Source organism: Micrasema longulum, unplaced genomic scaffold, assembly GCF_059751315.1.
Source record: "Micrasema longulum isolate JH-2025_06_02 unplaced genomic scaffold, ASM5975131v1 h1tg000725l, whole genome shotgun sequence".
Classification (NCBI taxonomy): domain Eukaryota; kingdom Metazoa; phylum Arthropoda; class Insecta; order Trichoptera; family Brachycentridae; genus Micrasema; species Micrasema longulum.
The window spans coordinates 1,022,764-1,045,204 of record NW_028277921.1 but is presented as its reverse complement, the minus strand read 5'-3'; the positions used below and the strand labels follow the sequence as shown (position 1 = coordinate 1,045,204).

General features: G+C 30.2%; 1 protein-coding gene across 1 annotated transcript in view; it reads left to right on the top strand.

The window, feature by feature from the left end:
• LOC148279400 (uncharacterized) overlaps positions 1 to 22,441 on the top strand; it is a 249,363-nt gene that overhangs the window by 12,023 nt on the left and 214,899 nt on the right. The window lies entirely within an intron of this gene.

The window sequence follows — 22,441 nt, the reverse complement described above, 5'->3', positions numbered from 1 at the left end:
AAATAATATGAAAAATTAAGAGAAAAAAATTTATTAAATTAATTAAAATGTAAGAATTAAAATAAAAAATGAAAAACACGTTCAGATTTTAAAAAAAACGTTTTCAAAAAGGAAAAACATAAATAGACACATACATATTTTATGGGATTCAAAGAAACGATGAGAAGAATCTTTAAATGAAATATAAGACAGTAAATTTAAGTCAATTTAAAAAACATCTTCAACATTAATGACACATTAAGAGTAAGAGCAGCAATAAATTAATTTTATATATAATACAAGTAATTAAAAGTAGTTAAAAAGTATAAAAACATGTCAATGCAGCAGAAAAAAAAGCAAGTTATCTTTAAAATTTGAAAAAGCAATATAAGGAGAAGGTTTTAAACCAATGGTAGTTAATAAAATTTCAATAAAGCAATTTTAGCAGTAATACGAATTTCAGTAGAGAATATTGATTAAAAATAACAATATTGATGTTTGTTATGTGAAGTGATGTAAGAGAAGAAAGAGTTTTATTCAAAAGTTTTCAAAACATTTTTTTTTTAATTTTCTTTATTTTATTTATTTATTTATATACGGCATTTCTGCCATTTACATATATGTGGTATAAAGAGTGCTTAAAAAAAAAATATTAAAAAAAAATTGAGTATAAAATATTAATTGACTCGTACTGTACACATTATTAATTACTTGAAATATATATATATTTTAAAGAAATTATACAATTACAAAATACATTAATCAATCAAAGTATAACTATTCCAACCCAATCTTCTGAAGATGATTTGCTCTTTTTGATAAAAATATGTTGGTCACTTTATTTTTTAAGTTAGGCAGAATTAAACTAAATATATCAAAATGTGATGCATATTCATTCCCGGTATTCTGTAATCTAACAATAGGTGAGTTATATTGAGCTACCGTTCGAGAATTTTGACAATAAAATATTGTAGATGTTCTGCTTAATCTAGGTGGTACATAGAATGAAATTAATTTCAGTAGATTAGGGGTATCAAACATTGGTTTTATTATTTTATATAAAGTCGTAAGATCGGTCGATGTTCTTCGTTCTTGCAATTTAGTTAATTTAAGAGAGTCTAAAATTTCGTTATAATTTAATTGATTAGTAGAAAACCCACCTTAAAATTAATATATCTAAGAAATTTATTCTGAATTCTCTCAATAGAATCTGAGAAAGTGATTTGACAAGGTGACCATAATGGAGAATTATAATCTAGTTGGCTTCTAACTAGAGATGTGTAAAGATATTTTAATGTGTTTATATCATTAAAATCTTTTCCGGTTCTAAGTACAAATCCTAGTAATTTTACAGCTTTGTTAGATATTTTAATAATGTGCCCTCTAAATAATAATTTTGAATCGAACAAAACACCCAGATCGCTCACGGTAGAAACATTTATCTTATGTTGAAAACAAAATTAGAATTGAAGATTAAACTTTTAAACCCTACTTAACATCATTTCATTCCAATTTTAACCACAGTTTAGCACAACTAGTAAAATAACATATTTTTGTATCAATATTCCTACAGAGATGAGGTAGAATTTTTTTCAAATTCAGGATTATCGATATTCGAGCGTTTACAGGGCTTATGACCTGTCATTGGCTGGGTTGAGTGGCCACTTTACGTACAACATTCCCCATTCCGCTTATTAGCGAATATCGACAATGGTATCATTTTGATTCTTGTATATATCTTATTAAATGAGAAAGCTTTCACTAGCGTGTTGGAGCACCATCTATGTATTGATATTGAAGTTAAGTATTTTTAATTAGCATATTACTTTATTTTATGTATTTAAGACTCTTCCGAGTTAAATTAAGTACTAGTAATCGCCTGCAGATGATTCTGCAATTTATTTATACTTATATTTTGACCAGATCTTATTACACAACATTATTTTTTGGTATGTGTATTTTTGTACATACACAAATCTGGATTTCTCCCGAGGGGAAGTAGGAATATTGATAAAAAAATATATACCTACTTCCCCTCGGGAGAAATCCAGATTTGTGTATGTACAAAAATACACATACCAAAAAATAATGTTGTAACATATTTTTGTTTGGTTCAAAGACCAAATCTTCAAAATAAAGATCTTAATAATATTACCAGAATAAGAGTTTGCAATCCATTTGCTTGTGAAATAAACGTATTTTTGCGTATAAGGAAAACTAAATGGTACGTTTAAAAATAATAAAAGAGATTGGATAGTAAGCAGTAAGTAAAACACGGAGCACAGGAGGATTAGTGGAATGAAAACAAACAAAAAAAAGAAAGGCGAAGAGTCAATAAGTGTAGAAGAAGAAGCAGAATAGAAAAGGAAAGGATCAATAAAAAAAACCACTCATAAAATGACTCCTACTTGTCATAATATTCAAATCCTTCTATTTCGTCATTCACTCACGAATATTCAATTCCTTGTTTTTTTTCATTCACTCGTGAATGTGGATTGCTATCACAATCTCCACATCTCTAGCTAATACTTTTCCAGTTGTCATCTAGGAAGATGGCTGCAGTCACTGAAAAGCCTGTTGCAGCCCTGGAGCATTATCCTTGACTCATTTATATATCTTTAGCATCGAATGCAACTTTTGTAAATTGGCAATCGACCGCATACTTACTAAATTGATCAAATGAATATTTATTTATTTATGACAAAATACAAGTGTTTAAACTTTACATATCACATATTTTATTAGTACGAAAATATTCCCAATCAGCAAAAGTGCTGGTATGAGGGGATATTATATATAATATCACAATAGTTTAAATAAAAATTCAATAAAATAACATGACATATCACTCGTCACACGGGCGGTAAGAACAGTTTTATTTAGGTGTTTTTTAAGTACGTACATGTTTTGTATATTTTTTAGATCATTAGAAAGTGAATTGTAAAAATTTATTGCTGTATACAAAAAACTGTTTCTTTTTCTGTTGGTCCTAGGTTGTTCGCAAGTTAAATTATTTGATGCTCTTGTATTTATTTTATGTATGTTGTAGTAAAAATTTAATTTAATATTTGTCTTTATTTTATTATTTTTCATCTTAAATATTTTTTTTTTCTGTGTAGATCAATTCCTCTAGATTTAGCATTTTTGTTATTCTATATAATTCTGTAGTTCTAGTATATTTATTAAAATTAAATATTACTTAAAGTGCTTTATTCATTGTTCTTTGAATTGATGCTTGCATATGTTTACTACATTGCGACCATATTATTAATCCATATACAAAGTGTGGAAGTATAAAAGCATTGTATATCATTAATTTTGTACTTTTGTCAAATACATCTGTTCTTCTCATTATTCCAATAATTGGACCTAGTTTTTTTATAATTGCTTTCATATGTTTTGTCCATGCTAATTTTTCATCCACATCCAAACCCAAGTACTTTACATCTTCTGTTTGTTTAATTTGCTCATATTTAATTATAAGGTTAAGTTTTATGGGGTGTTTATTTTTTTGTTTAATTATCATATTTTTATTTTATTTGATTAATGCAACACCGTATGCACCACTGGATGTGAAAGAAGAATGACGATGATTAAAAAATATGTATACTGCCACTTTCAAGTTTTTTGTGTTCCACCTAAGCACGGGTCGTTTGGTCTCAAAGGAGTTACTTTTTTATGTAATTTACATATTTATGTATTATTGTAATGAATAAATATAAACCTTAAAAATATTTTTTGAAGTTACTTCTTGATTTGCCATACAAAGTACATTCCCAATCACCGAATAGTTAAACGCTGGAATTTCGAAGGAACATACGAAGGCAGTTTGAGAAAACCGCCGATTAACCTTGGCGAAAACGACCGTACTAACCTTCCATGTGTCACCTTTGATCTACCATATCCAAGGAGGCTATTCTAGAAGGTAATTTAGTTGAAGGTGGTAATAAAATTTTGTGTTATCTAATATCGCAGGTTTAACGAAGCTCACAAACATATGTTAAAGCCACGAAATATTTAGATTGGGTACTAAAAATTATTTTGTCTATAATTAAATCGGTATTTACGCATTTGTTTTTAAATCACATAATTTTTTATTTCAAAAATCTATCTTTTTTCTTTCATTATTAGATAAAATGCTTCAATAACAGTTAAGTGAGAATCTGGCACCCCTTTATTTTAATTTGTTTATTAACTCGTTTTTAGCATTTTGCGGACGACAATAAAATTCTTGAAATTATTCAAAATACAAATGATTGTTTGCTGCTTCAGTCAGATATTGATTCTTTTAATATGTGGTGCAAAGCCAGCTACCTAGAATTAAATATTAAAAAATGTAAAATAATGTCCTTTTATAGAATGAAAAAACCTATCTCCTTTGATTACAAAATAGAAAATATTAATTTAGATGTAGTCAAGTCTATTAAGGACCTCGGAGTTATCGTGGACTGTAAACCTACCTTTAATGAACATATTGATATTATGATTAACAAGTCACTTAAACTCTTGGGTTTTGTTAGCAGGACATCTAATGACTTTACTCATATGTTCACGGTTAAAACATTATATTGCTCACTTGTTCGTCCTTTTTTCGAATATGCATTCGTGATCTGGTCTCCCTTCTATGTAGGCTGGATAAATCATATCAGATCGGTGCAACATCGTTTGCTAAGAAAAGTAGCATGGATGATTGGCCTCGAGAGGGGAGACTACTCTTACGGAGAAATGGAGTCAATGTTAAAAATCTCAAGACTACAAAAACGTAGAAATAACATTGACTCCATATTTATGTTTAATTTGCTGAATGGCTTAATTGATGTGCCATCGTTACTGGAACAAGTGGCATTCAATGTTCAAATCCGCCGGTTGCGAAATAATAAAGTGCTGCTCCTCGATCAACACAGCACAAACTCTGGCTTGCATGCACCAATGTCCCGATTGTGTCGTATTGTTAACTCGAGACAAGATCTGGACTTTTTTGGTGTAAGTCTTTATAGTTTTAAAAATTCACTAAGATAGACCAGATTGTATTGAGGTAGTATATTTTTTTTTTGTCCTAGCTTTAATTTTATTTAGTTGTAATTTATTTTATTAGTGCCTGTCCACCATCTGTCTACCATCGTTAGAATGGACTGCATAAGTCCGTCAAATAAATAATAAATAAAAAAAATGTATTATCACAATTTTACTTGAATGTAAAGATTTCTCATAAACTGTAAGAGCTGTCATTTAAACGATTTGATTTATTTTTAAATATCTTTATTTTCATTAGAGATAGACCCTCCTTTAAAAGTTTTTTGTCTATAATTTTTCAAATAAAAACGGACGGTCAGTTAAGCCCGGGACACATTGTATAGATGTTTGTCTTAGCATTTTTAAGAAAATTGATCAATCATTGCCTGGTTTTAGTGATCATTGTGTTCAATATTAACATAGCGATATCTGCCGCTGCACATTGAAGTAGCAAGGTCTGAAATCCGGACCCGATAAGTTACGTAGGAACATTTATCATTAATAAAAATATGTATTATTTTTACCAGTGACCAGGTTTCGTCGTGACCCACATCGTTGGACTGGTGGGAGACTAAACAAAGTTTTATGTTATACACAAATGCAATCAGGGGTTGTCAATCATGATTGAAATAATTTAATTATTATATCATTTCAGTTTCAGTTTAGTTTGTCAAAAAATAATAAATGTTATTTCTCTGCAATGTAAAAACGTGAATACAATTTAAAAAGTTCTAATAATATTTATTTGTCATCTAACAAAATTTAACAATGTATAAAAAAACCTGTTCTGAAGTTACTAATATATTTTAACTACTATTACTACCATCACGCCATTTCCCCGTAGGGGTAGGCAGAGAGAACGGACAGCCACACACGTCTATCCTGGCATACATTCCTAGCTTCTTCTACATTTATACATCTTGTCATACATGCCCTTCGGCTCTGTCTGCTTTTGACATGACCAGACTTAAGATTTTGGTTTATCTGATCATGCCACGTCTTCCTTGGTCGTCCTTGTCTCACGTTGCGGTTTATTTTTGCCATATATATTTGTTTCACCGTTATTTTGTCGTCCTTTGTTCTACATGACCAAACCATCTCAGATACCGTTTCTCAATCTTATCAATTATACTTGACTCAGATATACACTTTCGCCTGATTTTATCATTCGTAACCCTGTCATACATTGATTCATCAGACATTCGTCTAAGAGATCGCATTTCAACCGCGTTTACTCGGCTTTCATCCTTCCTCCACCTACCTTCTTCTATCTTCCTCTACCATACATAAGTGTTGGAACTAAAGTTTTATAATGTATCCTTTATACCGATATTAACAATAAAAATTTATAAACAAAAGGACAAAAAAATATTTTTAAATAATTAGGAAATTATTTCATATCCCCCGAAAACTCGTAAATTATTAACCTTTTATTAAGGGTGAAATTGTAAAATATTTCACACAAACTAATTTATTATTAATATTGTGTAAGCGTAATTAGGAGAATCGAGGTCGTTAGTATGCGCAACTTGTTTCAATGCGAGATTTCGGAAAAGCTTATCATGTAAAATTCCTTAGAAAATTATGGTACATTTGTTATGGGTTATATTTCGAAGCCTTTTAAAGGAAGATCAATGTAACTAAGGTTAAAGGACTAAGCTGAAAATGACGTGTAATCTAAAGTTAGAATCACGAAAGATTCTTTTAGATTTTCAAATGTGAATATGATTTAAGTTTTATATCTTGCCAACGCCACTGTTCATTGAATAATAATTTGCTTATTTAATAAAAACAGACTTTGTAATAAAAAAATATTGAATTCGGCGAACATGAAAAAGTTTATAAGTGGTTATATTTATATAATTCTGTGGCTTGAATCTATAAGGACCAATGTCGTTAATCGTTATATATCAGGAGAGAAATTATTAATAACAAATATTAATAAAATACTATTGATTAATTTGGTGTTTATTTTGTAGAACTCCATATTTTAATTTATAGTATAAGAAATCAAACACTTATTTTAGTCTACTGAAATCTTTATTTTATTTTTACAAATATAAAAAGAAAATTTCATCACAATCGTTTCGCCTTGTTAGGGCATTTTCAAATGAATGTGAAGATAAGACGGATTCAATGTCCTTATATAGTTTTATAATTCAAGGTTCTTAAGTAAAAATAAAAATTATCATATGAACTAAAGCATGTACAATAATCATAATTGAGGGGAAAACCAATAATAAAGGGCAAAGCTAAGTGTTTAATAGGTAATCGGGAATTTGGGTATTTCGTAAAAAAATATTAAAAAGTAAGTATTAATTGACATACATGTATGTATTGTGAGATAATCAATAAGGCTTTATAGTTTTGTAACTGTAGATGATTGTTGTAGAAAATATATCAATCATATTATAATAGGTTGCTCTTCTTTTTTATTTTAATACATGATTGAAATATGATGAAGAAATATATATAAACACTACTACCTGCCTCTGGTTATGTCAATTAGAAGAGCACTCAGGCAGTTGAAAAATATTACTTTGGAGATTATTTTATTTTTATTTTATTTTGTTTTATTTTATTTGGAAAATCAACAGTTCTACATACATATTTTTAGTAAACAAACAGATATAGTGTATAAACTCAGAACTAATAACAGATTTACACATAGTATACAAAGTTTGTAAAGAAAATATTTTACATATCAAATAAATACATACAATTTATACATATAAAAATGTTGTTTTCATGTACTCAATAATCAAATTTTTTTTAAATATTTATTTTAGAAACATTAAGTTACTGTAAATTGGGCGGGATTAGGACAAGAATGCTTGAAGAGAGGATAAGGAGGGGAAGGGAAATGTACATATTTATTATTATAATGTCTACTAAGTTACATAATGCATTTTTAGTGTAAATTTTAAATCTGACAGAGTGATGTTTGTGTAATCTGTATTTTTAAAATTTGTATTGTACACTGAAAAAGTCCTACGAAAAAAAGCATTTTTAACATACGGTGTTTTACTTATTGGTACATGAAACAGGTGGTACCGTATACAAATCCTAGCTGGCACATGTATTGTTATTAAACCAAGCAGCTCTGTACAGTCAACCATTCCTGTCATAATATTGTAAAGCAGTCGTTGGTACACACACACTCTGCGGTATTGTAGAGAAATGATTCCATGGAAGGTGGAGGCAGTGAGAGTAGATACATAAGAAATACCGGTTTTGTATTTAAGGTACTTTATAAATTTGTTTTTAATATTTTCTATTCTACTTATATATACGGCATACTGGGGATTCCATGTCTTAGATGCGTTTTCCAAATGGCTTCTGACAAATGTATAATATAATGAAATCAGGGCCTTTGGATTATCAAAGTGTGTAAACACTTTTTTAATTTCATTCGAATTATGAAACCTAACATGCTCAATGCTTTGGAGGTAATTTTATTGATATGCGATTTTAAAAGTAGTTTTGAGTCTAAAACAATCCCAAGATCTTTAATTTCGTGCTTTCTCATAAGTACATTATTGCATAGTTTGTAATCAAAATTAAGAACTTAACATATTTAAATTAGTTTAAGAGACAAATACTCATTCTTTTGAAAAGTATTATACCTTAATAATGTCGAATCACTGCTTAACGGTACCTGGTTTGATATATTGTCCCAATATAACGTTTTAAATATTTTGTTATTTATAATGTTATTTTGGTCAAGTAAATTAAATTGAATTTGTAAATAGATAATTACACAAGTTTTTTGAATGAAATCGACCCTCGACAAACTAGTAGCAAGAAAATTATGAAATCTCACATTGGCTCTCCTAGGTTCAAGCCACGGAATTATTTACTAACATTTAATGAAGCGTTTTTTAAAGCATTTGCGTTCTCGTGATTTTTAATATTTTTGAGTTTTAAAAATACTTTGTTTTGTGAATCACTCTATTTGTTATTGACCTTAAACACAATTACCCCCTCGCCTACCCTAAGCCACATCCATTAATTTGTTCACTGATTTTTTAAATATATTATTTAAACATTTATGGAAAAAAAACAGTTTTTATAATTTTTTGAATATAAGAGTAAATTAAAACTAAAAGATCTGAAACCTTTATCACGTGGGTGAGATTCATCCGGCTGAACCAAATCACCTACCAGGCAACGCCTGAAAACAATTTTCCAATTTTTATACTTTTTCTTTTACCAGGTAGTACTACTTCACAAAAGTCAACAGATGGAAGAGTTGAGGAAATGTGGATGTTCAAACATGGGCAGAATGGTAAATGTTAATTGTGTGTGTTAATGGTGTGTGTAGAGTGGCCACTCAAACCAGCCAATGACAGGTTATAAGCCCTGTAAATGCCTAGACTTCCATATTCCCTTCTCAAAAATGTTTTTCTTCTCTGTTGAAATAAATTTAAATGTAAATAATTTCCTAGGGAGGAAATCCAGCCAGTCTGCAAGCATTTGGACATACTCAAACATTGTTAAAATAGATTTCTATCACACATTTTAAAAATAATAATAAAAAATATATAAATAAAAAATAAAGAGAACGGTATTGTAATAATGACGTGTTCTCTAAAAAAAATCATTCTTGAATTTGCCATGGGTATTGGCAAATTGAATGTAGTTTGGAGTCATGTGGTCTTAGGTACAAGATATTCTAAAGAACTCGTAATTAAAAGGCAATCTATGACGTTGTTTACAAGAAAAATGTATGTTTATTTGTTAAATAACCCAGAAGAGGGCAACGTGCTGTTGCCGTCGATTGTGAAAACAAATAAAATGGTTCACAAAACACAGATTTTTTAACAATCAAAAATATTAAATACCATACCTACAAACATCCAAAACATTCTTTTGATTTACTTAAATATTTCAATTTTAGAGTAGGATAGAGTCGAGATCGAGCTTCGAACCTCAAATCCGTCAGTCCGTATTACTACCCACGGTACCACAACCCGATTTACTGAAGTTAATTCGTGTTTGACCTCAAAGTTTATTCATCGTCATCATTCCTCTTTCCACCCCAAATGGTGTATAGAGTACTGCATTTGTATACCGGCGTATTTCGAAAATCCGTTACATAGTCATACGTTTTAGGTGGCAGTGCATAAACAATGAATTATTGCGTTTTATATAACCCAAAAAATAATATTTAACGTTTATCCTAGCAGGAATTGAACCTCAAAAAATGCTGGCCAACGGGCCAACCACTTCACAACAAAGCGGACTTGTCTCAATTCTATTTTTTTGTTCAGGATTTTTACCCGAGAGAACCTGTTAATATTATGTTACACATGATATTAAAACAGAGTTAAACAACGTTGTAGAGAAAGGAATATAAAAGTCTAGACATCTACAGGGCTTATGACCTGTTATTGGCTGGTGTATGTGGCCATTTTGCACACTGTGTAACATTCACTATCCTGCCTATATTCGAACATCTGTATTTCTTTTATTCATCCATTTATTGATGTTTGTAAAGTTAACGAGGTAAGATTCGGTAAAATTCATCTGATTAAATTATGCTCAAATAAAGGTAAATTGGTGAACATAACAACAACAACAATATACGTACATTATACTACACTATACCTAAAATGCTCCCATTGAAAAAAATAACAAATAATAAAAATCATTTTCAAATGAGAGATGCATGTTCAAGATCTGCTTGTAGAACATGATTTTCTTTGTTGAGTTTTTTTGTGTTTTATTTCGATTTTTTAAATTGGTTCACTTTTTTAAAAAGACTGTAAACTCTGTTAAATATTTTTGATGTATTTGTATATATATTTTTGTAGTAATAAGATAGTCAAGTGCTATGTGTGGTCAATACTGCTCTACGGGGTTGAAACATGGACTCTCAAGGTGAACTCCATGAACCGATTAGAGGCTTTTGAAATGTGGCTTCACCGGAGAATGCTGAAAATCCCGTGGACAGATTTAGTGACCAACGTGGAGGTGTTGAGACGAGCCAGTGCCGAAAAAGAACTACTGTCCTCAATAAAACAGAGAAAACTCGCATATCTGGGCCATATCATGCGCGGAAGCAAATATACGCTTCTACAGCTTATTATGATGGGAAAGATCGAGGGAAAGCGTGGGGTTGGAAGGCGACAGATGTCCTGGCTGAGAAACATCCGCGACTGGACGGGAGTGCGTGGGGTTGAGGCGCTGTTCCAGTTGGCGCAGGACCGGAATGCCTACTCTAGAGTGATCGCCAACGTCGGGGAGACCTGATATGGCACAGAAAGAAGAAGTAATAAGAATTTTGACTCGTAATAGAACAAAGAAATAATTGTTTATTCTGTACATATATTAAAAGCAATTTTCGTCAATGTTTTATTTTATTTTTTTAATTTTATTGATAAACCTTTACGGGTTACATACATTTAACAAAATATGTTTACTTTTAAAATACGTATTCTACTGTTAAAAATAATATTTTTAACATCTTTTGTAAATGTTGTCTGAGTCTGTTTAGTTCAGTTTTGTCTGGTAGTTTATTGTGCAATTTTTGTACCTGATTTATTAGACTCGACTGTCCTTGTCTCGTTTTAGAAGGTTGTATGTGATATTTTTCTGACATTCTCGTATTGTGTCCCATGTTTACTACAATTTTTTTCAAGTTTTTAGTGCTTCATCTACAATTACATCAGTGGCTATTTTATGAATAAATTTTGAGGTTTCCGATTTAAAGACTTTAGCTACATTAAATTGTTTTGTTTGTTTAAAGAGTTCTTTTGTTGCCGTTAGATAAAGGAGGTCATATACTAAGTTAATATTTTATTTTGCTGTCTTTGTGGTCTGTTTATGTCATTTTGAATTTGTGTTTCCCTTAGTAGTTGCATACAACATTATTGTAGTTTTTACATAGGCTTCATAGATTAGATTTTTTTTTCCGTTTTTGGCACAAAGTTTTTGATTTTAAATAAAAGACTCGATAATGTCGCCACTTAATAAAATTATTGATATGAAATGTCCATGTCAATTGTCTCTCTATTGTTAGTCCTTAGTATTTAACATGTTCAATTTCACTTCATCATTTTTATGTAAGCATCTACTTTATGATATTTTTTTCTAGATTCAAAATGGATAATATTGCAATTTTTTTCATTAAGTGTAAGTAAGTTTGTGTTTGTCCATTTAGTCAACATAATTAAGTCTTTGTTCATGTCATTGTTTGTATTAAAAAAACAATAACATAAACAACGTATTAACGTTGTTACCTAAAATATGTTTTTGTGGTAGAAACTTTGATAAAATGTTAAATAAATTAAATTAACAATTGTTCTGTAGAGGCGGATGGCCGTACAGTTTTGTGCTTGAAATAGAACCAGTATCTTAGACAAGCGGAAAAAGAAAACCAAATGGGAATCGTCAGTTTCGTAGTGTAGTGGTTGGCGCATTCAACTACCATTTTTTACCATTTTTGTTGCACCATTACAAGCCTTAAAGCCCAATAACAGTGGTGAATTACAGCACAGTAAACCCAGGTTTAAGAAAAATCACATCGATTTTTTGCGTTCTCACCGGAAATCCACCTTGGACGCCACGACGTAAGGCTGATCACCTTACCATGTAATAAAATATTATCTATATACGCTGTGGTTGAAATGTCAATGCAGCGCCCTATGTGTCAGATTTCAATTAGGAAACGATGATGACGAACAACGAAAGCTCCCCTATAAATTAAATTTTACGAAAATGGGCGTATAAATTAAGAAAATATTGTAATTAAGCGAAACAAAAGGAGGTTTTTCCACAATTGAAAACAAAAGAAAACTTTCTACAGTTTCTCTTTTATTTTTGAAGGTAAATAACCTTAAACAAGAAAGGGACAATTTAAGTTTGACGGAATGAATAATTATTTTAATTGTTTAATTAGACAAAGATATTTAAAATATAAATAAAAGTAGGTAAAGGTATGCCATGTTTTAACTTGAACAAATACAATGAAACAATTTTCATGTTGCTTCACGTTTTTATGTATACAAGCCGTAAAGCATTTTTTTTTCATATTTCAAATCCCAAGAGATACATCAAATACTTTTTTTTATGTTTCCAGTTTCTATCTATTTATTTTTGCAAACAAGTGTCAGTGCCAAACAAGCTTCTTACGTCACTGCAATCGCGATCTATTGTGGCGAGATATACCTATCTAATATTCTATATAAATGTTCTTAAAATTGATAACTTTTTAAAAAACTGTTTTTCAAGACCTGTAAAAGGATAATAAATCAGCTATGATAAAGTATTTTTTCGGTGAAAATAGTGACTATTGCATTTGGGTTTTATTTGTAAGGAACAGACGAGTTCAAACAGTTTTAATTACATAAGTTCCAGGTCGTTTTTCGTAAGTATTTGTTTTCATGTGTGAAGGTTAATATGTACGAGTATGGCCACATTATTATGCCTAAACGTGGCAACTGGTAATTTATTTTTCTATAACATGCTATTTAAGTCAGACTTAAACGCATTGAATTTCTTATTTTAGAATATTTATTTTGCTGAAGCCTATTTGTTCGAGAAACTATGTGTGTATTTGAATGTGAGAAAAATAAAAAATCTAAACAATTTCGAATTATTCCCCTAAGGAAAGTGGATTTTTTCTGGGTTGGACATGGGTCGTGTGATACATTCAAATTCAATTTAAGAGAAATAGGTCAAGTTATAGCGTGTATAGTGTACGTACATTCGTGTTATATATTCATGTATTGACGTATACATTTGGGTACATATTTAATCAGAAATTCACAACTGTAGGTATATTTCACTCAGCACATACGAATAGTATAATTGAAATGTGATTCATTATATTAAACGCATTTATCATTGTTGGTTTTCACTAGCTAAACCGTTCGCGAAAATAATTTGGCATTCATTCTGTTGCATTGACAGAGGTTTGCGAAAACTGAGAAAATGGAAATCACCACGTAAGATCTCTAGAACGTTTAACAAAGAGATGCATGCTGGGAAAAAATATTTATTTCCGTATTCTAATAATGTTTAATTCTTAAGTACAATTTTTTTTCAGATGTTTTTGACAAACAAAAGAGGTTAATTTTATTTAAGTTTTATCTTTTTTCCATTTTATTTTCAGTTGAAAAAAAATAGCAGAACATGTCGGGAGTAAACATTTTTTAGACCTGTTTAAAACGCAAAATCTAAAGTGATATTCGAAATAAATTTTCATTATTTAAAAATTAATTTTCTAAGACAAAACATTAAACAATAATGCCTGGTAGTTGTGGAGGAACTCCTTGCTATCGATATGAAGATAAAGGCTCGCCCATAAAAAAGCTTCCATTGTCGGCTTATCTACTTTGTATTAAAATTTATTTTACATGAAACAAGCAAATATGAGACTTCTATCGCTTCACCTATTTCATTCTCAAACACCTAAAATTGTTAGTCAACCACGTGCTCCTTGACGATATAAATTTGCCCTGGGCTAGTATTCCAAACGCTCTCGTGGCCGTATTATCTCGTGTATTTTGTATGTAAATACACGAGAAAAACTGTTTCCTTGTGAGACGAGAGTGGTTCAAAATAGAACCCCTGGTGCAAAATAACTTGTATATCTCTTATATGAGAAAAACGTTATGTAAATTATCGCTGTCTGGGCGTTTTTGAGTAGTTTTGGCCATTTCTATGTAATTAGTTTTAAAAATGTCTCCTGTGGATAAGTTTTGCGTAGAGTTGTCATCCGTTTAGTTGCATAAAATTGCTACTCCTTCAGAGACTTCAATATTATAATTATGAAAGAATTTTTTTTTTCATTATTTTTGTTGTTCTATTATAATCTTGGTTTTTCATTTATTTCTGTAAATATATCGTTTTGAAAAAAAAAACATTTTTTTTGTATTGCAATACCCTAATGGTACAAATTCGTACCGTTATTTTTTTTGGTGTGTAGAATTTAAAAAAAAAACAAGAAATATACGTACTTTATCAAGCGATAAATAAAATAAATGAAAAAAAAAGTTCAAAAACTCTACTAAATTTATGTTCAAGGATTGAAGGGTCAAATAACAAAATCAGTAAGAAACTTTTAATGGCTTTTATGCACAATCAGCTGATAGTGATTTACACCTACCACTTTACCTAAATACCATCATACAATTATTGATATTAACAATTTCTTTGACAGCAATAAAATTTTGCAGTTTTATGTAAGTTCTATAAATGATTATGGAACAATCGTCGGTATGTGTGTATCGTCATGATCGTAGAACAACGACGCATGTGATTTTCTTTAACTTTACATGAGAGAGGTTTAATTTTTTTGATTTTAATTTTAAATTGAATTTATTTTTAAATTCCATCAAAAGGTATTTAAAAATATTATTTCACGAATTGATTGTGGTTACATATATAACCTATCATTATATTATGATATTTAGGATGTATTTAACACTAATATGAGAAACCGTAAATAAACGAAACTTCAAAACGTATTATTCAAAACAATAAAACCTCAATTGAAATTATATTTAATGAAGCAGATATTTAAAAAAATGACAATTTGAAAAATGACAATCTCAATCACTGATTGAATTTTCTTTATCATTTTATTTCTGACAACCGAATTATTATATACCTAAGTTAAAACAATTCACTTGTTCACAATTTTTAGTTATCAAGATGTATATAATCGAAAGTTCTCAATTGTAAGTAAATTTTCAAATTTTCTTCCATTTTTTACTGTGATCTCTCTGAGACGATCTTCCCTTAGCGCACTTTTTACTCTTGGCTAAGTCTTCTTTACAGTTGAGTAACATCTCAATGTCCCACTCGATCTTTTTTACTTTCTTCTGTCAGCAGTCGAATTTGTCAAACACTTCTCCGGTATTGAGTAGGTGGGGAGAACTTTTTATTATGATGGATACTCAAGATTAACCGGGCATATTCTTTTAGTTCAATCACGAAAAGAGAATTACAGCTGAAAATTTTCAGCATAAAAATATTGTTTGAGTAAAAAAATAATAATTTTAATCGAAGTCACCACAATTTGAAATACAAAACTGTTTTGTGTTTTTCGATTACTTAGATTATATTTTTGAACCAGTTTTCTTGACAAAAAGTACGAAAATATGCATATATTTTTAATACCAGATTGAAGTACAGTCATTTTTATGTTTTTTTTTTGTATTTATTTAAGTTTTGTCACATTGCTATCAAGTGTCAAGAATGCTTAAGTTAGTAATTTATATTTCAAAGTAACCTTTTAAAATATTTTAATTTATTTGCGTTATTACGATTTACCCAAAAAATTCTATTTTCTTCTTCTTCTTATCGTTCTTCTCCCCGATGGAGGTTGGAAATCATCGTTGCGATTCTGATTTGGGGGCAACTGCCCTGAACAAGGACTGACTGCTGCAATGGAACCAGTCGCGCAAGTTCTTACACCAAGAGATGCGCCTTCTACCTGTACTGCGTCTTCCTTCAATACTTTCCTGTAGAATGAGTAGTAAAATTTTATATTTTTCGCCACTCATCACATGCCCAAAGTACTTAAATTTTCTTTTCTTTATGGTCTTCAGTACCTCTTTATCTTTTTCCATCTGTCGGAGAACATCATCGTTTCGGACTCTATCCACCCAGAAGATTTTAAATATCATCTTGTAGCATTTGTATTTATGTTTATGCCTGTGTATTAATGTTTTAGAAGCATTTTTAAAGGGTTTTGAATAATTAAATATTAGAAAACTGGAATCAAGTTGCGACAAAGGGGGTCCGGAATTCCAGACCTTAATTCGTAAGTCCGCGACACTCTACGAGAGCTCAACCCAAATTTAATTTTCAACTGACAATTGATTTCTTTGAAAACGACGAGAGCAAAACAATTATCAAAATCTATTATAAAATACGAATATAAAAATATATATTATGATTAAATGTAAACAATCATTTATTATATTCCTATCTGCAAACTATGGTGCGTGAGGCAGCGCATTATTACTCTAACTGCAGCGTATCTTGATCATCTGTTACATGAGGGTAAGGTCTAGTGGCGGCGCAAAGGGGGGGGGCGGTCCACCCCAGCACCAAGGGGTGACACATTCTACAGTGCTGCTAAGAAAAAATACTCGCACAACCACGAGCACGCGCGCCAAGCGGGGTGAGCGCGTAGGGCGAGCGAATTCCTCATTCACTTACCAATATAAGACACAAATTTGTATATTTTTGAAGCGCGATCGTAAATTATTGTTGTATGTTTACTACACGCAGGAAATTGTAAATATAGCTCATAACGTAAATATGTTCTTTGTATGCTACGTTTTTGAAACAATAAAATATATCAATATCTACTTAAACTTTTACATAAGTCGCCAGCATTTCTTGCCAAAAGGCAGTCCGATGAACTACCCTGCAGGTTCTGAGATTCATTGTAAAATGAGACGGGACTATTCTGAGCTCGTTCCGAATCTAGCGTTGTGTCTCAGATTCTTCATAAGTATTTGCGTTTCGGTGGCTGTGAAAGAAGCTTTTCAAAATTATAGTTAATTAAATCGTATTTAAGATCAACTATGAGCCAAGCGCGACTATCCAATCTCTCTAATTTGTCAATTGTAAGGGAAAGAAAAGTAAACTTTGACCATGTTATTGAATATTTTATTTTAAAACATTCGAGTACGCACGTTTAGTAAGTATGTATTGTTTTATTTTGGAGGGTGCTCATTTGGAAACCGCCCTGGGTGCCAATCCAGGCTACGCCGCCACTGGTAAGGTCATTAGTTATTCGCTTCAAGACAGTGAATATTGGAGTATAAAACCACCTTTAAAATCAATATTTAATATTTACCATGCCAGTGTCTTGATAAAAATGATTATTACGTTCAATTTAATGGTTTGCGATTTCGGAAAAAATCATTATCATTGAGGCACCTTAATTGTTCGTTTGCTTAAATAATTCAGTTTCTTCTAGTTTTTTCGACACGATTTGGCAACGTCTTAGATTAAAAATGCATGCACTCGTTTCATTGCATGCGCACACAGATAATATGCACGATTTATAAAATAACTTTTTAATTCAATCGACGGGCTTACACGAACTCCTATAGTAAACAAAAAAGTACGTTATAATCTTTTACAGATTTTTTTCTCTTTCTTATCCACCACCATTCCCTTTCTGCACCTAATGGTGCACAGGGCACTACATTGGTACACTTGGTGTGATAATCAGTCTTACGCTTCAGGTACCAGTCCTGGGACTATGAAATATTCTAGTGTAAAAACACCCTTTAAATAAATATTTCATATCATCCATGTTGAAAATCATACCCGAGACCTCGTGCATAGTAGGCAAACGCGCTGACCATTACACCACGAGGCCGACTCCTTCTTATATTACATAAAAATGTTAAACCGGTCTTCTTATTATGGGAGCAAAAGTTCATAAACATTTCATGTATAGCCACGAACAGGTTATGCCTTTGTGGGATATTTTGTTTACTATTTTTACTGTTAATATGTATTTCATTAATACGTATTCCATTTCTATGTATTTATCCTTTATTTTTTGAATACTCTGTTTAACCTCATAAGTATATTGTGAAAAAATATATATACATGTCTATAAAAAAAAAAATAAAAAAAAAAACATTAACGATTTGTTATTTTGAAACTTAACTGGTCTCTCGTTCAACCTTATCTTATAATATAAAATTAATTATCATTAACTGTATGTATCCTTAAAATAAAATAGTATTGTTACTTATATTTTTATTTAACTAAACTTTTATTTTAAGAGTCTTCTAAAATAAAAAATATAACCAAAGCATTTTTTACGGTCAAAGTCTGTAAATCACGATTTGCTTGGATTCCCACGCCTCTTAAACCCAATAATCGTCAAAATTTCCGCGTTCCTGTTTCCGGTCACGAAAACCAGTGCTTAAATTATATTCGAAAACTGTAACCTCGTTTATAAGGGTATATTTATACATTTTAATTCAATATCGGGTATTTTAAAACATATATTACTAGCTTCGCTCACATGGTATACGGAGAATAAAATTAAATAATTAACCTTTCGCTCCTTGACGGTACAAGTTTGTCCTTGTGCGAAAAATCATATACATCATAATTTTCTTTCGTATATCGACACCGGCAATAGAGAAGATTCATAGACTTGTCTTTTCAAGCATACTGGGACTTCTTTATTTAAAAAAGATACTCTAGCTTGCCGAAAGCCGCCCAACTTACATTTATTCTTCTTTGGAACTCAGTTATAGAAAGATAATGTAATAATGATAAGAAACAAATTTAAATTGGTAAGATAATTAATTTTAAGTTTGGTACTAGATCTTTACAATACATAGGTTTCAAGGAATTTAATAAATTGCCACAAAAATTTAAAGTACCTATTTCAAAATATAGAAACAGGACGTGCGAATTGAAGAATTATTTTTTCCAGAAGTACTTTGAATAAATAATGTTAGTTTATAGAGAATGCGCATCTTGAACATATACCTTTTAATATTTCACCGTTTTTGCTTGTATATGTAATTTTTAATACTATTTAAATGTTTATTTGTGTTTTTTTCTTTTTATATACTTTTTTTGGCTTGTATACATAATTTCAATTTTTTCAACGTTTTTGATAAAAAAAATTAACCTGTATTGGGTGTGCGCATATTTTGTTAATTAAAAAAAATGATTTTATTTTGTACTAGTTCAGTATGTATATATACATCCATGTAATTTTTAAACTTTTTCAATTTTCTTTCCCAGATTGCATAATGTAAACATTATTTTGAATTTATTTCCATGCCTAGTATTCTGTTTATTCTGTTATTTTCAAGTATTTTTCATACCCTTTTTAATTTGTAGTATATCATAATTTTAATTTTTCTGCTTTTGTTAAATAATATTATAGTTTAAAATTTAAAAACGTCTCTAAAAAAATTATTATCTGTATGTCCCTAAATGAGTTTTTTTTTTAAAAACTCCTTGGGAATATTGTATATAATTATGTATAATATGTTTTCAATATAATAAAAAAATAAAATTTAAAAAAAATCAAAACAAAACGCACATTTCTTTGCGTACATCATAATAAGTCCTGTCTTATGCAAAGTTTCTGAAATTTGGTTAATATTTTTTGAGTATTGCTATTGTGATTTTAATTTTTGTGTACTGATTTTTATGTATTTCAATATGTTACTTTAATGGCTTATACCGTGTGTGTTAGATTTATCCTGAGGTTTCGTAGAAAAGGACTAATGCAATGGTAGCCGAATCGTCGGAACAAATCGAACACCCACGGTATCATCCAAAAAAAAACTTATTGATATTAGCAACCGTAAAAACCTTCGCACCTTTTTGATTTTAATGTGCATATATATTATTTTATTTTGAATTAGCCATCGGTGTTCATAAATAAAGAAATACTTATGTATCATATTTGACTAAGGTATTTATTCATTCATATTTTATTCTTACAAGTTATAAACAATAATAAAAATAATGTGACCTCACTGGGGTTACCCGTGCCGAGGACACTTAAAAATATGATTTTTTGAAATGTTTTTACATTTGAGAATAAACCAAGAAGACTTACTTAATTAACAGAGATAATTAACAAATATTCAGATTGTTTTAAAAACTAGGTGAATATGTACATCTATATTATTTATATTACAAAACGCACAATGAAAATAACAAAAACCTAACTTAAGCTATACACTTTTGGAGCAGTTGATTCAATATAGGTTTGGGCGAATGAGACAATCCATTTTACTTCTACCTAGCTCCAAAGCCCATTTTTTTATAGGCTTTTTACCTATAAGTAAGAACAAACATTTATTTCGTAGGCAATCTGGTCAACCAAATATCAACAATTATTTTATAGATAAAAAGTTTTCCCATTTGGTCTAGTAAAAATAAATTTTTCTCACATTCCTCTGCTTTCTCAAATTTCACGCACTTATCTAAAGAGCAAATCCCCACCCTGCTATGAAAAATCCCTCAGGAAATAGAGGTTTTTGTAGTTTGCAAGAAAAATATCGACGACTTTTTGCTTGTGATATAAGATTTTTATGCGAAAACTTTTATCCTCATGTTTATTTCCGTTAAAGTACTACTAAAAACTTAAAATACGTGAAAACATATTTTTACAGGAAAAAATAAGCCCCATTTTTTTTTTTTAAAAATGCATATTACAATTAAAGTAATATTTTTATAGAACTTATATTTCTTGTGAAACTTTTCTGTAAGCTGATTTCTGGAAGTACACACAATCCAAATATACTGAAAGAGATCAGCTTGTACTCGTATGTTCCCAATATATTATACTAGAGAGGGAGATCTCATGCACTGTTTTACGCACACAGGATCCGTTCACATGCAAGTCAGAATTCACCAATAGAGTAATTCGTTTGTTGAAAACAGCTTCTGCGGATAAATTGGATGTATTTTTCTGTACATATCGGCAGTTTAGCAGATATTTTTTTATTTTCATTAACTTCTAACTTTTATTTATAGTTTGCATTTCGCGATGGGTTAAATAGCTCGTATTAAAAATGCAAACTACTGCAGTTGTCAAGTAAATAAATAAATATTATAAAGGTTTTATCTTAAAATTTAATCTACACTAACACTTTTATTAAACGTTAATACATTTAATTCAACTAATGTGTTAATTAACATTTTTTTAAACTATCTTTAATTAATATGTTTCATACAGGTCTAGATCTAAATTTGTTTATTCATTTTTATTTAGGGAATATGGAAGTCTAGGCATTTGCAAGATTTGTAACCTGTTATTAACTGGTTTTAGTGGTAACATTCACCATTCTGCCTATGTTTAAACATCTACATTTACTCATCTCTTCTGTTAGTTCACTTTTGTAAAGTAAAAAAGCTAAAACCCTTATCATGTGTGTGAGATTCATCCGGCTGAACCATTTCACCTACTAGGCAACGCCTGAAAATAATTTTCCAATTTTTATACCTCTTCTGATACCAGTTAGCTTAAACAATGTCTGTAAACAGGCTGTATTTCCTCCCTAGGGAGTTATTAAGATTGGTGCAGAAGAAAGAGTTTTTTTTAAAGAGAATATGTAAGTCCAGGCATTAACAGGGCTTATGACCTATCATTGTCTGGTTTAAGTGGTAACTTGACGCCCGGTGTAACATATAATTATGCTTATTTTTAAACATCTAGAAAACAAAATTGTTTTCAGTCGTTATCTAGTAGGTGAAATGGTTTAGCCGTATGAATCTCACTCACACGACAAAGGTTTCAGCTATTTGACTTTATTAAAGTAAACAGATGAAAGAGTTTAAGAAATGTAGACTGAAAACCTTAACCAGCCAATAACACGTCATAAGCCCTCTAAAGGCCTAGACATCCATTTTCCCTTCTTTATAACGTTTATTTTCTCTGTTGCAACAAATTTAGTTTTCAATTACTCCTTAAGAAGGAAAT